General features: G+C 43.0%; 1 long non-coding RNA gene across 2 annotated transcripts; it reads left to right on the top strand.

Annotated features, from left to right (window-relative positions):
• The first annotated feature begins 2,750 nt into the window (after window positions 1-2,750).
• On the top strand, window positions 2,751-14,511 carry LOC144582255 (uncharacterized). Of its 2 annotated transcripts, XR_013534696.1 has the most exons (5): window positions 2,751-3,043; window positions 6,999-7,082; window positions 7,954-8,126; window positions 12,544-12,638; window positions 13,971-14,511. It is a non-coding gene; the product is annotated as an uncharacterized LOC144582255 (long non-coding RNA). The 2 variants fall into 2 exon arrangements; XR_013534697.1 differs by lacking the exon at window positions 12,544-12,638.
• Window positions 14,512-15,704: the final 1,193 nt, after the last annotated feature.

The raw sequence follows: 15,704 nt of genomic DNA, 5'->3' as shown, positions 1-15,704 counted from the left end.
AATAACAAATGAACCTAACGGTATTACAAATGAATAATATAACCTACAGAAGGGGAGGAAAAGGACCTAAGTAACTTTAGAAAATAGTGTCTTGACTGTGCATGTAAATACGCGAGGCTAAAGACAGAAAGAACTAGACAAATGTCATACTCTAGTTGGCAAGTCTGTTTCCTATGGGGGTAACGGGTTAGCAATTCTGTAACCCTCCATGTATGGTTTGGACAAGTAAGTAGAGTGATCAACTCATCTTGATTTTCCTGGACTGCCCCAGGTTTAAAACAGAAATTCCCATATCTCAGGAGCCCTCCCAGTCCCAGAAAAATAAGAAAGGTTGGACACCCTATATACATGTGAATGTATTTTAGATCAGAAGGGTGAAATCTCATTGCTGGAGGGGAAAAAAAAAAACTACCAATAAGAAAGGGAAAAGAATAAAATTAATCTTCGGGTATTGGATTGGAACTGGAGGTGTCAATATAAATTTGTGGTTTTTGATACAGAAATGAACAGCTGAGCATGTGTGCGGGAGTTAGTACACACACACGTTTCCTAATTCTGCTTGCTTTGAGGCCTAAGGGCAATGACAACGTAGCACAGGGATTTTGGTTTTTACCATTCTCCAGTAAAAGAAACCAGGGCTCTTTGGAGAAGTTGATTCCAGACTGGGGCAGGGAAAATGCAAGATAAGCCTGTGGTGCCAGACGTTCAGAAAGTGCTTGAAAAGAATGGGGTACATTAAAAGGACCCAGGAATCAACCTGAAGGAGCCCCCAGTTGCCAAAGCTGAAATAATTTAAGCAACGGGACCAGCATAGTGGCTCACGCCTGTAATCTCAGCACTTTGCGAGGTCGAGGTGAACAGATTGCTTGAGCCCAGGAGTTTGAGACCAGCCTGGGCAACATGGTAAAACCATGTTATTAAAAATACAAAAAACCCCATGCTATTAAAAATACAAAAATTAGCAGGGTGTGGCAGTGCATGCCTGTAAACCCAGCTACTTGGGAGGCTGAGATGGGAGGATCACTTCAGCCTGGGAGTTCCAGGCTGCAGTGAGCTGAGATCGCGCTACTGCACTCCAGCCTGGGTGACAGAATGAGATCCTGTCTTAAAAAACAAACAAACCTTAAGCAACAAAATAAATGGTAGTGTTGGATTATAACCCATAGAATAAAGTACATCACCATGAGTTCACACTGACAAATAAATAATTGGTAAATAAGTAAACAGGGAAGAAGGGACAGCTTTTCTTTACAAAAGAACTCAAATGTAGAAAGACTGAGTGAAGTGAAATCATCGTAAAAATTATTGTAGACAAAAATCCACTGATGGATGCTAAAATTAGTGGGCAAAAGTTTTAAGAGAAACAAAATGCTAGCCTTGTCTCAAGTATTTTCCCCAAGATATTTATCAATTACCAAGAAGAAAATGGTAACTTTACAGTAGAAAAACTTTGTACACACCACCTAGCCCAACTGATCAATGTTAATATCGCCCGTAATAAGACATTAATCTCAAGAAACCCCCGCTTTGATGCACTGGGAACAACAAAACACTGCTGTGGTGTTCTTGCCAAAAATTGTACAACCTCAATCTGAACATGAGAAAACATCAGACAAACCCAAACGGATATTTTGTGAAATACATCCCAGCCAGTGCTCATTGAAAGGGTCTAAAGCCTTGATGGATTAAGAAGGACCAAAAACTATCCCAGATTGGAGGACACTAAATGCCACGTGGAATCCTGGCTTGGATACCAGAACAGAAAAAGAATATTGGGGGAAAAATATGAAACTGGAATAAGGCCTATTCTTTAGTTAATAGTATAGACTGGGTACAGTGACTCACACTTGTAATCCCAGCTCTTTGGGATTCTGAGGCTGAAGGACTGCTCTCTGAGGCCAAAAGTTTGAGACCAGCCTTGGCCACAAAGCGAAACCCCATCTCCACAGAATTTTTAAAATAGCTAGGCTTGGTGGTGCATGCCTGTAGTCCCAGCTACTCAGGAGGCTACGCTTGGAGAACCACTTAAACGCAGGAGTTTGAGGTTACAGTGAGTTATGCTTGCACCAGCCTCCGGCCTGGACAACAGAGTGAAACCTTGTCTCCAAAAAAGAAAAAAAAAAGTATAGTATCCACACTGACTTCATGGTTTTGATCATTATTGTATAATTTTATAATTTTTTAACATTAGAAGAAGCTGGGTCAAAGGTATATTTAGGCTCTCTATACTATTTTTGCAGTTTTTGCACATAAAATTATGTCCAAATAAAACATAAAAATCTAAAAATAAAGATAAACTCACAGCCCTTTCCACTATGAGGCCATTTCATAGTTGGTACCTGCTAACCAGCTGCCCCACCCCAAGCTCAGTGACACAATAATCTCCCTAACCAGCCCTGTTACCCAGTACAACACTGACACATCAAGGCGCTCAGGAAATTGTTGGTTTTTTCTGGCTTATCACTAGATAATAATATACCATTGTAAGTTACTTTGCTTGGTTAATGAATGCTTATTTGGTGACAAGCCGGTGGAAGGCTTTTCCCTCTTTTTTAAAGCTGGTCTAAGTCAGCATGAAATTTTCTCAGCCCGGGTTATCTTGGCCTATAACCACAAGAACACTGTGAATTCTGGTTTTCTTTTCATAATAAGATCCAACTCTATTATTAATTTTACAGTTGCAAGTAATGGTAGTCAGCATTTCTTATATGCCCACCCAGAATCATATTCAAAAAAAGGAAATCCACATTTGTTCCTGTAGGTATGGTTTTTAGACATCACCTTATAAAGCACTGAATTGTAAAATTCTGTTTTCTATGTCGCCCTTTTCATGCACAGCAGAGACTTGTGATCCCCTAAAGGGCAGAAGGGCACAGCATGCATCCCTCAGTCACTTGCTTACCCTGTTTGCTCTCTGATCTTCCGTCCTCCACGGTCCAGTTCCTGGTTTCTGCTCTGCTGGAGTAACAAAACTTGGCTCTCACCTGGAAAAGGGAGAAGACAGTATCACAAAGCAGCGTTGTGGCGAGGATTAGATCACAAGGTGTGTAGATAACCATTGTACAAAAGCATGCACAAGCACTTAGTTAATGCTCCTTTCCTTGTTTCCTTCAGTTTCTTCTGTGCCACTGGGCCTGCTTAAGCCATTAACATATAACAGCATTTGGCATTAAATAAGGTTTGATGCAGGCCCCAAACTACAAATGAGAGGGACAACCTATAGGCTTACTGTTGCACGGTTTATAAACAATTGTAAGATTATATAAAGTGCCCTAACAAACTATAAGCTCAGCAAACACATCAACAATCTAAATATTCAGTATTAAAAATTCGATTGATAGGAAATATGCTGATGGCAATACGTATCAAATTAAACATCTTCTGGGCAGTTGTATTCGTCTCTTATGGGAAATTTTCAAAGAGATGATTTGCATAATTCAGACCTCTTCTATTTGGGCTGATGACTTCTTCCTGATCAATTACTCAGTAGCACACAGAGACGTGTTCAGTGAAAATGTGTTATTAACCATGATAATTAAGATGGCAATGGTGTTTGATACTGATAAATTCATTTTAAAAGAATTAATCCTATTTTTGCCCTCTTTAACATCCTCAATCTTCTTATTTAAAATTGTAATAGGTGTAGTAGCAAAAGTTTATTAAAAGCTTACTATATTATAGGCATTCTAAATCTTTCACATGTATTAACTCATTTGATTCTCCCCAAACCCTATTGTAATGATAACAGCTAGAGGTTCTATAGCATTTACTATGTGCCAGCAATTGTTCGAACACTTTATATGCATTAACTCGCTTACATCTCACAGCAGAACTGTGATGAAATTACAGTTGTTAACGCCTTTGTAAGAAGAAGAAAAGGAACTTGCTGAAGACTACAAGCTCAGTATCAGGCAAAATCAAAGTCCTGGGAAATAACAGATGCCATTCTGTCACTTTACTTTAGGCTGTCACAGGTCCTACTTAATTTTATGTCTGCCAACAAAAGAACACTTCACACTGTGTCCTAATAATGGATAAACTAGACCATTAAAGGGGACTTCAGATCCCCACCAGAGAATTGCTAAAATAAACATAATATCCTGAATATGCTTGATCATTTTTAACATTCTGCTGAATTTCTTGTCTCTGGATGTGTGTGTGTGTGTGTGTGTGTGTGTGTGTGTGTACGTATGTATGTGGGGGAGAAAGAGAGAAAGAGAGAGAGCACTCCCTTCCCGTCTCCTGTCTTGACATCATGAAGAACTAAAACTGCCCTTTTCCCAAAGCCCTGAAAGCTGAAGCCAGACAACTCTCTCTATATATGCTTCTTATACTTCACAACAGATCATGTCTGGACAACATTTGCTGGCTGCTGTGAGGGCCATTCAGAAAGTTCAACTAAACACCAAATGCCACTACCAAAGATACTCAAATGGCAAACCAGGAAACCTATCAGATTGCCACATGCCTGCTACCTGATCCTGCTATAACCATCTTGCACCCAAAGGGGAGTTAGCACACTGAGGATGACAGAGGGGAAAGAGTCTGGGTCTTTGATGATACCATTAAGTAGGTGGACTAACAGATCCTAGAATTACTATATCTCTCTTATATAAGACAATAGTCTTATTGTGAAAGCCATTTTCAGCCTGGGTTTCTGTACTTGAAGCCGAAAACCTTCTGATACAGATCTATTAACTGTACTTATATTTCCCTCCATGTTTCATGTAATAGTTGTTTCATGGAGGGAAATATGAGTATAGTTAATATATAAGGTATATTATATATTATATGTTAAGGTATAAGTTAATATACCTTATCTTGGTATACTCTTCAGAGATATAAACATGCAAACCACACACACACACACAAACACACCAGGAGGTCCCACCACAAATCAGTGCAGTAACAAACAATACCCAAATCTCAGTGACTTAAAACAACACATGTTTATTTCTTGCCATGCCTGTTGCTCATGTCTACTGTGAGTTGGCTCTGTGTCATCCTCTCTCTGGAACCGAGACTGATGGAGAGCACTAACTTGAAAAATTGCATCTCACTGCAGCAGAGGACAAAAGACATCCTACAGATCTCATGCTGGCAACTGGATGCTGTAGGCCAGAAGTGACACACATCATTTCCTCTTCCAACTCACTGGCCAGAACTAGTCACACAACCCTGCCCAACCACAGGATGAGGAAATACAATGGGACCATGTGCCTGGAGTGGGAGGAGACGTGGAACAGCACTAAAGACTACCAACATTTACTAAGTATTGAAGCTGCTAAATAGGGCTATTCAACAGGGGAGGAGAAATGAGGGGTGGCTGGTAAATAAGGGAAAGAGTTTGGTTGTTGTTAGCGTTTGTATTTTCTTAAACCTTAAAAGACTGAAGTATGACCATAGAGATAAGTGCACAAATTGTAAATGTACAGCTCAATGAACTGTCGGAAAGTGAACTCTTTTGTAAAATTATCTCCTAGATCAAGAAATAAAATATTCCCAGTTCCCTAGAAACCCACGTTGTGATCCCTCCAATTTCTACCTCTGTTCTTCCTCCCAAAGTTATCCTATAGACTGAAAATTTTAAAGAAATACACATTTTCACACACGTCATGAAGGAAGTAGAAAGTATCATTCCCCTGGGGTTTCTCTAAACTTTGGGGAGAGTGACTATATTGTTATTTTGGATAATTGAAACCTACAGAGGGTAAAGAATAGGTTTGAGTTTCCTAGAAAGTAGCACAAACCAGGGAGAACGAGTGTAACGGGGGATTGGAAGGGCCTCCTGAAGATGCTCCCAGTTCCCAGATCTGAAGGTCTTGGCCTCTCTTATCCCGAAGAATGAGGAAAGGGGTCCTGGAGGCCCGGTGAGTTTGCCGTTGGAATTAATATTGTGGACCCAATATTTGCGGAAACTGATTTATTAGGCAGAAAGAGAGACAGAGAGAGTGAGACAAAGAAAGAGAGAGAGAGAGATGGGAGAAAGAAGAGAGAGAGATAGATGAGAGAAAGAAGAGAGAGAGAGGAGAGAGGAGAGAGAGAGAGAGAGTGAGAGAGAGAGAGAGAGAGAGAGAGAGAGAGAGGAGACAGAGAGAGAGAGAGAGAAAGAGAGAAAGACCTTCCTGACACCTTACACTAAAATTAACTCCAGATGGATTAAAGACTTAAACATAAGACCTGGCACCATAAAAACCCTAGAAGGAAATCTAGGCAAAACCATCCAGGACATAGGAGTAGGCAAGGACTTCATGAACAAAACACCAAAAGCATTGGCAACAAAAGCCAAAATAGACAAATGGGACCTAATGAAACTCCACAGCTTCTGCACGGCAAAAGAAACAGTAACTAGAGTGGATCGGCAACCAACAGAATGGGAAAAAATTTTCGCAGTCTACCCATCTGACAAAGGGCTGATATCCAGAATTTACAAAGAACTCAAACAGATTTATAGGAAAAAAACAAGCCCATTCAAAAGTGGGCAAAGGATATGAACAGATACTTTACGAAAGAAGACATATATGAGGCCAACAATCATATGAAAAAATGCTCATCGTCACTGGTCATCAGAGAGATGCAAATCAAAACCACATTTAGATACCATCTCACGCCAGTTAGAATGGCGATCATTAAAAAATCTGGAGACAACAGATGCTGGAGAGGATGTGGAGAAAAAGGAACACTTTTACACTGTTGGTGGGAGTGTAAATTAGTTCAACCATTGTGGAAGACAGTGTGGCGATTCCTCAAGGCCTTAGAAATAGAAATTCCATTTGACCCAGCAATCCCATTACTGGGTATATATCCAAAAGACTATAAATCGTTCTACTATAAGGACACATGTACACGAATGTTCATTGCAGCACTGTTTACAATAGCAAAGACCTGGAATCAACCCAAATGCCCATTGATAATAGACTGGATTGGAAAAATGTGGCACATATACACCATGGAATATTATGCAGCAATCAGAAATGATGAGTTTGTGTCGTTTGTAGGGACATGGATGAATCTGGAAAACATCATCCTCAGCAAACTGACACAAGAACAGAAAATGAAACACCGCATATCCTCACTCATAGGTGGGTGATGAAAAATGAGAACACATGGACACAGAAAGGGGAGTACTAAACACTGGGGTCTATTGGGGGGAAAAGGGGAGGGCCAGTGGGAGGGGGAGGTGGGGAGGGATAGCCTGGGGAGAAATGCCAAATGTGGGTGAAGGGGAGAAGAAAAGCAAAGCACACTGCCATGTGTGTACCTACGCAACTGTCTTGCATGCTCTGCTCATGTACCCCAAAACCTAAAATCCAATAAAAAATTAAAAAAAAAAAAAAGAAAGAAAGAGAGAAAGAGAAAGGAGAAACAGCTCCCATGCTGCCATGAGAGAGGATCCAGAGAAGGAAAGGAATCCTTATAGAGAAGGAGCAGCTGGAGTTTTAACCCTTGAGTTATTCCCGCCCCATTCATGTTCTTATCCAATGAGAGGAGTTCTTTCAAATTCCTCTGGAGTGATTGATCTTTGACTCTGACACCGGATTGGCTATTTGGTCCACAACAGAGCCCCCTGCTCCCAGAGCTTTGGGCAGGGTTTTTTTGTTTGTTTGTTTGTTTTTGTTTTTGAGACGGAGTTTCGCTCTTGCTACCCAGGCTGGAGTGCAATGGTGCGATCTCGGCTCATTGCAACTTCCGCCTCCTGGGTTCGGGCAATTCTCCTACCTCAGCCTCCTGAGTAGCTGGGGTTACAGGCACGTGCCACCGTGCCCAGCTAATTTTTTGTATTTTTAGTAGAGACGGGGTTTCACCTTGTTGACCAGGATGGTCTCGATCTCTAGACCTCGTGATCCACCCGCCTCGGCCTCCCAAAGTGCTGGGATTACAGGCATGAGCCACCACGCCCGGCCCTGGGCAGGGTTTTTGGACAAAGGAGCCCACCTGGATTTCTCTACCTAGCCCGCAGGGAAACCCAGACAAAGAACTTTACGTTTCCGGATGGAGAGGTGGGGCCAGGAAACTTCTGCCTTTGAAAACCCGCCCCTTGCGGACCCGGGAAGAGTCCCTCACTAGGTTCACCATGTTCTGCAAGACTTGGAGGATGGAGAGTTCTGCAAATGGAGATGATACAGGTACTTGCTCCCCTGCACTCCTCAAGGTGTCAGGACCTGTGATGAGGCTGTATTTTGCTCCTTGGAAGTTAGCATTGACCATCTCGGCTTTGGAGTCTTGCAACCCAGGCTGAGGTAGTCTGAAATGCTGATGAGTTTCTCTGTGGCAGCTATGCCTGATGAACAACAGAGGGCCAGACTCAACACTGGTAATGGGAAATGTAAGGAGAAAGGGAAATGATAGCAACCAAACTGGACTAAGACCAGGCCCTGCCCTATCTCCTGGTCAACACTCAGGATTCCCATTCTATACAATGGGGAGGTGCTGGTGGTGGTAGTTAAGTGTCCCAGTGATGACTGCTTTTGTATGTCCTCCGAGACAAGGAGGTGCGGGCACAAAGTCAGATATAATTTAGCTTAAAATGCAAAACAGGCCAGGCATGGTGGCTCACGCTTGTAATCCCAGTACTTTGGAAGGTAGAAGTGAATGGATCACTTGAGCTCAGGAGTTCAAGACCAGCCTGAGCAACATGGCAAAACCCTGCCCTCCTACAAAAAATACACAAATTAGTGAAGCGTGGTGACGCATGCCTCTAGTTCCAGCTACTTAGGAGGCAGAGGTGGGAGGATCTCTTAGGCCTGGGAGGTCAAGGCTACAGTGAACCCTGATCTTGCCATTGCTCTCCACTCCAGCTTGGGCAACAGAGAAAGACCTTGTCTCAAAACAAACAAACAAACAGACAAACAAACCCCACCCTAATTAAACACTAAAAGACAACAATAACAAAATTATACTGTTTCTTGTCCCTGGATTTAAGGAGCAAATTTAAGTGGAGCCATGTCTGGACGCAGCAGAAAGTGCTGCAGTTTAATGTCGACCATGGTGCATCTAAAGCTCTGCTGTCTGCCATCCTCGTTGTGGAGTTTGGCAAAATCATGTTCCTCTCCCTCCTCACTACCCAGATAGGAAAGGAGATACAGTGGTGGGTAAGGCTTCTTTCCTCACTTGTTATCTGAGCAGAGCAGAGTAATTCCATCTTCCTCCAATGCCAAGTGGACTGTGATTGTGAACTTGTTCTCAAAATGCAGTTTCACCTCCCTGTTGTTTTTGATGTCCAAGTCTGAGGTAGGGCAGCAGAGCAGAGGGTTGACACTGTGTGCGTACTCTGTGAAGTGCCCTGAAATAAACTGGGGAGGGGGCACACAATGAGTGTATCATCTGGGTCCAACCAGAGAAGCTGATGAATATGTAAATATAATTCATTTGAAACACAATTATAAGAGCTGGCTAGCAGCCTCCACAAGGCTGTCTCCTTTACTAATGTTTGAGCCTGAAGTCCACGAGGAGGCAGGCAGAGGGAGGAGAGCTGATGAGAGCAGCCTAGAAACCCACGGGGCCAGACTGAAACCCATCCTTTTTGTTCCCTCTCACCTTGATGATGAGGGTATCCTGCAGAAGCTGAGGCCCTGTGCCATGTTGCTGAATAAGTAAACACCCAGCTCAGGGGTCAGAGAAGCGGTAGGAAGGTCTGGGGGAAGGGAGGGCAGTGGCAGGCCCAACCACTGCTTCATGTCAATGGGGCGAGTCAGCAGATCAGCAAAGCCTGTCCATGAGCTGCAAAATGGCTGCCCCCGCCATGCCTCCTTCCACTCTTATGAGAGAATAGCCCTCTAGCTCTTCCTAACTGGAAACATGGGAGAAAGAATTCTGGGAAATGTAGTCTAGCCTAGCCAAGTTAGCACATTCCAAAGCCACTGGACTGGGCATTGAGCCAAGCCTCACTAAGGCTACGTACGGCTCTGCCCACTTCTCAGGAAGTGAGTTTGGTCTTTAAACCAACACCATGTCCTCCCAGCCAAGTTTCCCTAGCTGTTTTCTGCTCCTGCTAGCAGAGCTGCTTATGTTAGTCCAGGCCAAGGAGCAGACACCCAGATAGAACACGTGCAAGATATTTACTAGCGGAAACACTAAGAAAGAAAACAGGGAGAAAGCCGAGAGAGGCTCGGAGAGCTTTCGCACCATAATGAGAATCCAACTGCGGGGAAGGAAGAAATGAAGGCTGGATAGAAGTGACAGACTTTGATGCCATTCTAAAGAAAGTTGGGCAAGACTGCCTGTCAGAGGACCCCTGCATTTCCCTGAGACACGTCTGCTTTAGTATCCCAGTGCACTTAGGAGCAGCATTTGGGAAGAGTGACCTGCAAAAAAGTCAGAGATGGATTTCAGAGCCCAGTGTTGGGGGCCCTCGATCAATTGCGCTCTCTGCAGGAGGAGGTCCAAGGGAGCCTTGTTCCCGCCATGCTGCCTCCTTCTCATTTCTTGCTTTGATCAAAACTCAGAGCCAGTCCACCTTCCTCTTTTGGAGCATCAGAAGTAACCAGCTAGGGCCAGGAGTCTTGCTGGCACCCTTTTGTCCAGTGCCTGATTTCTGTTCAGTCAGGAGAAGCCTTGTTAGGAGTACATGGTGGCCATACTTGGAGGTGAAGGGAGTTCCAGAGTATTCAAGGAAGATGGAATTGCCTTGATCATACAGTGGGTCTAACCTAGGCCATTTCATGAAAGTGTTTGGCTAAATATTAAACTGATGCCCTGTGATTTATTACATGTTTCTTAATTAAAAAAAAAAAAAAAAAAACAGAACCAGTGAAGCTTTCTGCAGTGAAGGGGAAAGTATGGGATTTGCTAGAGATAGGGATTTGGAAAATATAGGTCAAGGCATTTTCTGCAGTCTTTTATTTCTATTCTCTTGAGAAATCAAAGGTAAGCATCTGTAACAAATGAACGTAATGAAATGGAAATCATTTTTGCCTAGGCATCGGAAAGTGAAGGATTCATTAAAATGTTAACTGCTGGAAGGCAAGGATTGTTTTTCTAAAGCTGTGTGCCACCTAGCAGGTATCTGTACAGAACAGGACATAGTTGCTCTTGGGTGGTGAGTCTATCGAATTTTTGGCTTTCTTTTCATAGCTGCAAAACAGCAAAAATAAATTCACATTGTTCATGTGAAATGTGGGGTGGAATGCACCCCAGCCTTACCAAGACCTGCTATTAGTATCTTGTGTTCTTAGCAAACAAACTCCACTTTTGCAATAAGTGCACAATACACGTTTGCAGTTCTACTTTTTCTGTAATGCTCACTGACCAGCGATTTTTCCCATCAAGCATACAGTCCCCATCATGATTACTCATCTACGCAAAGATGGCGTGTGAGTTGCTCTATTGACCTTTGTTCTCAGTTTTCTGCCTGTAGGGTCAAATTATGCATTTTTAATGAGCATTCATCTCATTTTGTTCAATGAAAATATGAAAGGCTGATCTGCTAAGTTGTTGAAGCCTGTACTGACAGTGAGCAAATGTAAGAGAATGATCATCAAGAAATCATCTCCCCTCCAGTGTCCCTGCCTAACAGGAAAAACACAGAGGAAAATTGTCTTTATTCCCTATTAAGCCCTAAAAATGGGAACAACAGTTCCTTTGGATTCAGATTCCCTAGAGAGCATTTGTGTTTTCAAGTTTACAGATGAATAAGCCTCATATGCTCATTAGGACCCATCGACCTCCTAATCAGTACAGGAGATACTGAAAAGCAACCCTCTGTTAGTAATTTCTGGCTAGGGCACTAACTGTCTCGAAAGAACTTGCTGTCTCCTGATTTAGAGCAGTCCCCTGGGTTTAGCAATGTTTGCAGAAGCTTGATAAACAGTCTGTTCTGACACATTGTAATTGCTGGCAGCTTCACACCAGGATCCTCATCAGGTTTAGAGACTGAGAAGTGAATTTACTAATATCTCCCAGTCAGGGCCCTGCACTGGTGCAACAGTTATCAAGAACCGGGATGAAGAATAAATTGGGTCTGGGTGCGGTGGCTCATGCCTGTAACCCCAGCACTTTGGGAGGCAAAGGTGGGCAGATAACTTGAAGTCAGGAGTTCAAGACCAGCCTGGCCAACATGGCAAAATGCTGTCTCTACTAAAAATACAAAAAATTAGCTGGGTATAGTGGAGTACACCTGTAATCCCAGCTACAAAGGAGGTTGTGGTAGGAGAATCACTTGACCTGGAGAGGCAGAGGTTGTACTGAGCCAAGATTGTGCCACTGCACTCCAGCCTGGGCAACAGAGCAAGACTCTGTCAAAAAAAAAAAGAATGAATTAGACACATGCTGAGAGCCCCAACCTTGGATTACTTAGAAAACAAGCCTGGACATCTTTCCCATTGATAACAGCATCTCTGTTTTCCCATTCTCTTGCACTTCATTCTTCATAGCTGGGCTGGTCAATTTTGCTGGAAAAAGTCTCTCATAGCTGTCTCTTTCTCTCCTTTTTTCTTCCACAATCAGGGCCTGTATTCAGCCATGTTGTAAGGTACAAGAAAAGCCATCATAGCTGGCAAATAGCCACTAATGAGTGTTCCTCTCGCCCTGTGCCTCTCTCCTCAGACCCACACTGGAGCCTCCAGCCTGGTTAGATGATCTGCTCTGCATAGGCCCTTACCACCTGTGATGGGCTGATAAAAGTCCCCCAGAGACAGCAGGTCTGTGGAAGCTTACTATAAAAGTCAAACACCTGTGAATATTATTTCAAATGGTCAAAGATGTGATTAAGGGAGGGATTTTGAGATGAGGAGATTGTATTGGATTATTTGGATGGTCTCGAAATGCAATCACATGTAGCCCTCTAAAAAGGAGGCAGAGATTTGACAGCTGACACACAGAGAAGGCCATGTGAGTATGAACAGGGAGAGATTTGAAGATATTGGCCTTGAGAATTGAAGCAATGTAGCCATAAACCCAAGAATATCAGAGCCACCAGAAAACTTTTTTTTTTTTGAGATGGAGTCTTGCTCTTGTCTCCCAGGCTGGAGTGCAACGGCACAATCTCAGCTCACTGCAACCTCTGCCTCCCAGTTCAAGCAATTCTGCCTGCCTCAGCCTCCCAAGTAGCTGGGATTCCACCTTGCTAATTTTTGTATTTTTAGTAGAGACGGGGTTTCACCATGTTGGCCAGACTGGTCTTGAACTCCTGACATTGTGATCTGCCTGCCTTGGTCTCTCAAGTGCTGGGATTACAGGCATGAGCCACCCAGAAACTGTTAAGAAGCAAGTAACACATCCTATCTTACAGTTATCAGAAGCATGGTCCTGTTAACAACACAGTTTCCGTCTTCTGTGAAATCCAGAACTGTGAGAGAGTAAGTTTCTGTTGCTGCAAGCCACCCAGTTTGTGGTAATTTGTTATAGCAACCCCAAGAAACGAATATACCACCTTGCACCAGAATCATAGCAGCCTGTTGCCTTTTTTGTTTTGTTTTTTTCTTTTTGAGACGGAGTTTCACTCTTGTTACCCAGGCTGGAGTGCAATGGCCCGATCTCAGCTCACCGCAACCTCCGCCTCCTGGGTTCAGGCAATTCTCCTGAGTAGCTGGGATTACAGGCACGCGCCACCATGCCCAGCTAATTTGTTTTGTTTTGTTTCATTTTTAGTAGAGATGGGATTTCACCATGTTGAATAGGGTGGTCTTGAACTCCTGACCTCAAGTGACCCACCCACTTCGGCCTCCCAAAGTGCTGGGATTACAGTTGTGAGCCACCACGCCCAGCTCCAGCTGACTTCCCGAAGGCCAGTTCTCTACTCCCTAACTTGCCTTGTGATCTTAATTTTCCTGAGCTCCTCTGCATGGTTTCCAAAACTCTTCCTCTGTCTTACTGGCACAGCTTTAGTTTCCAGGAATGGTAATGATAACGATAATAATAACTATTGAGTGCTTTCTAAGTGCTAAGCACTGTGCTGAAAGCTTTATTGCAAGTATGACATTTCATTCTGGCCACAACACACTGAGTTTAGCCTTATTGTGCTTACTTTACAGGAGAGGAAACGGATGCCCAAAGAAGTTAGGTCACTGCTCACATGAATGACAGAGCTGCGGGCACCCTTGTGCTCTCTGCCAGTGTACAGTGTTCTCCTCCCATCTGCTTGTGTAAAACTTACCCTCATTCCAGACTCAGCGCATGTCCCACCTTCTCTACAAACCAATTTCTATTCTTTCATAAAATATCATCTTGAAATATAATAAAACAAAATTTTTAAAACACGTTCAAAGTACTCTTTTTTTTTTGAGACAGAGTTTTGCTTTTGTCACCCAGGCCAGAGTGTAATGGCACCACCTTGGCTCACTGCAACCTCTGCCTCCTGGGTTCAAGTGTTTCTCCTGCCTCAGTCTCCCGAGTAGCTGGGATTACAGGTGCCCGCCACCACATCTGGCTGATTTTTGTATTTCTAGTAGAGATGGGGTTTCACCATGTTGGCCAGGCTGGTCTTGAACTCCTGACCTCAGGTGATCCACCTGCCTCCACCTCCCAAAGTGCTGGGATTACATGTGTGCGACACTGCGACTGGCTGAAAGTACTTTCTACTCACTATAGAAAATGTGGAAAATACAAAGAAGAATATACAAATCCCTATTTGTGTTTCAACCTTTGAGAGTTTTTTCCCCTAAGTGTAATTAAAAACGTAGATTTTAAAAATTAAGATTATTCTTTTCATCCTATTTTGGAATATGGTTTTGGCTCAGAAACATAGCCCTTCCCCAAAGTTTTTGTGTTGTTCCATGCATGTTAGTTTTCTTTCTAGGTAGATTTTAAACCTAGAAGACAGAGGTCATGATTTGTACTATTTCTACAGTTCTAGATATCTCAGAGTATGTAATTGAGCACATGACACTCATTCAATAAACACTTGAATTGACCAAAAAAAATGTTTAATCAACAAATACTTAGTGTGTGGATGTGGGCTTCACCGACCTTTTAGTTAACAATAAACTTAATTTGTGAGTTGAAAGCCCAACTGAACAACTCACTTTAGGTTGGAATAACCTGCTGATCTTGGAGACAGAAGCTCGTGCCACTTATTAGTGTCTACACACATAGGGTGAGCCATTAAAGCTCTCTCAGCCTCATTTCTCCAACTGTATAGGTGAGAAATGTGTGCTTGATTACCTTATCGACTCTCCCACCTCTTCCAGGATTACGTGAGAACCAAATGAGGTAATGTTCAAATGACGTGATACACAACAGCGCTCTATAAAATAAGGAGGTATGTGATCATTCTTCTTTCTAACCTTGCTATAGTGGGTGAAATGTGTTCTGAATATGCTTACATTTTGTCTCCACGATTGATCACATCTACATCTTGGTAAAGTGATTAATATTATAGACCCCGAATTATCAGCATTTATATTAATTTTACATTATTACTTTTTTTTTTGAGAGAGAGTCTTGTTCTACTGTCCAGGCTGAAGTGAAGTGGCGTGATCACAGCTCACTGCAGCCTCAACTGCCCAGGCTCAAGTGACCTCCCCATTTCAGCCTCCCAAGTATCTGGGACTACAGGCATACCACCAAGCATGCTAATTTTATTTTTGTAGAAATGAGGTCTCCCTATGTTGCTCAGCTTGGTCTGAAACTCCTGGGCTGAAGTGATCATCCTGCCTCAGACTCTCAAAGCACTGGGATTACAGGCATGAACCACCCTGCTTTTCCTAGGATTTTAATCATATTTACATCAATTTTTTTTTTTTGAGATAGTCTCGCTCTGTAGCCCA

The sequence above is a fragment of the Callithrix jacchus genome, chromosome 4 (assembly GCF_049354715.1).
Source record: "Callithrix jacchus isolate 240 chromosome 4, calJac240_pri, whole genome shotgun sequence".
Taxonomy (NCBI): Eukaryota; Metazoa; Chordata; class Mammalia; order Primates; family Cebidae; genus Callithrix; species Callithrix jacchus.
This window is presented reverse-complemented; position numbering and strand designations above follow the sequence as displayed.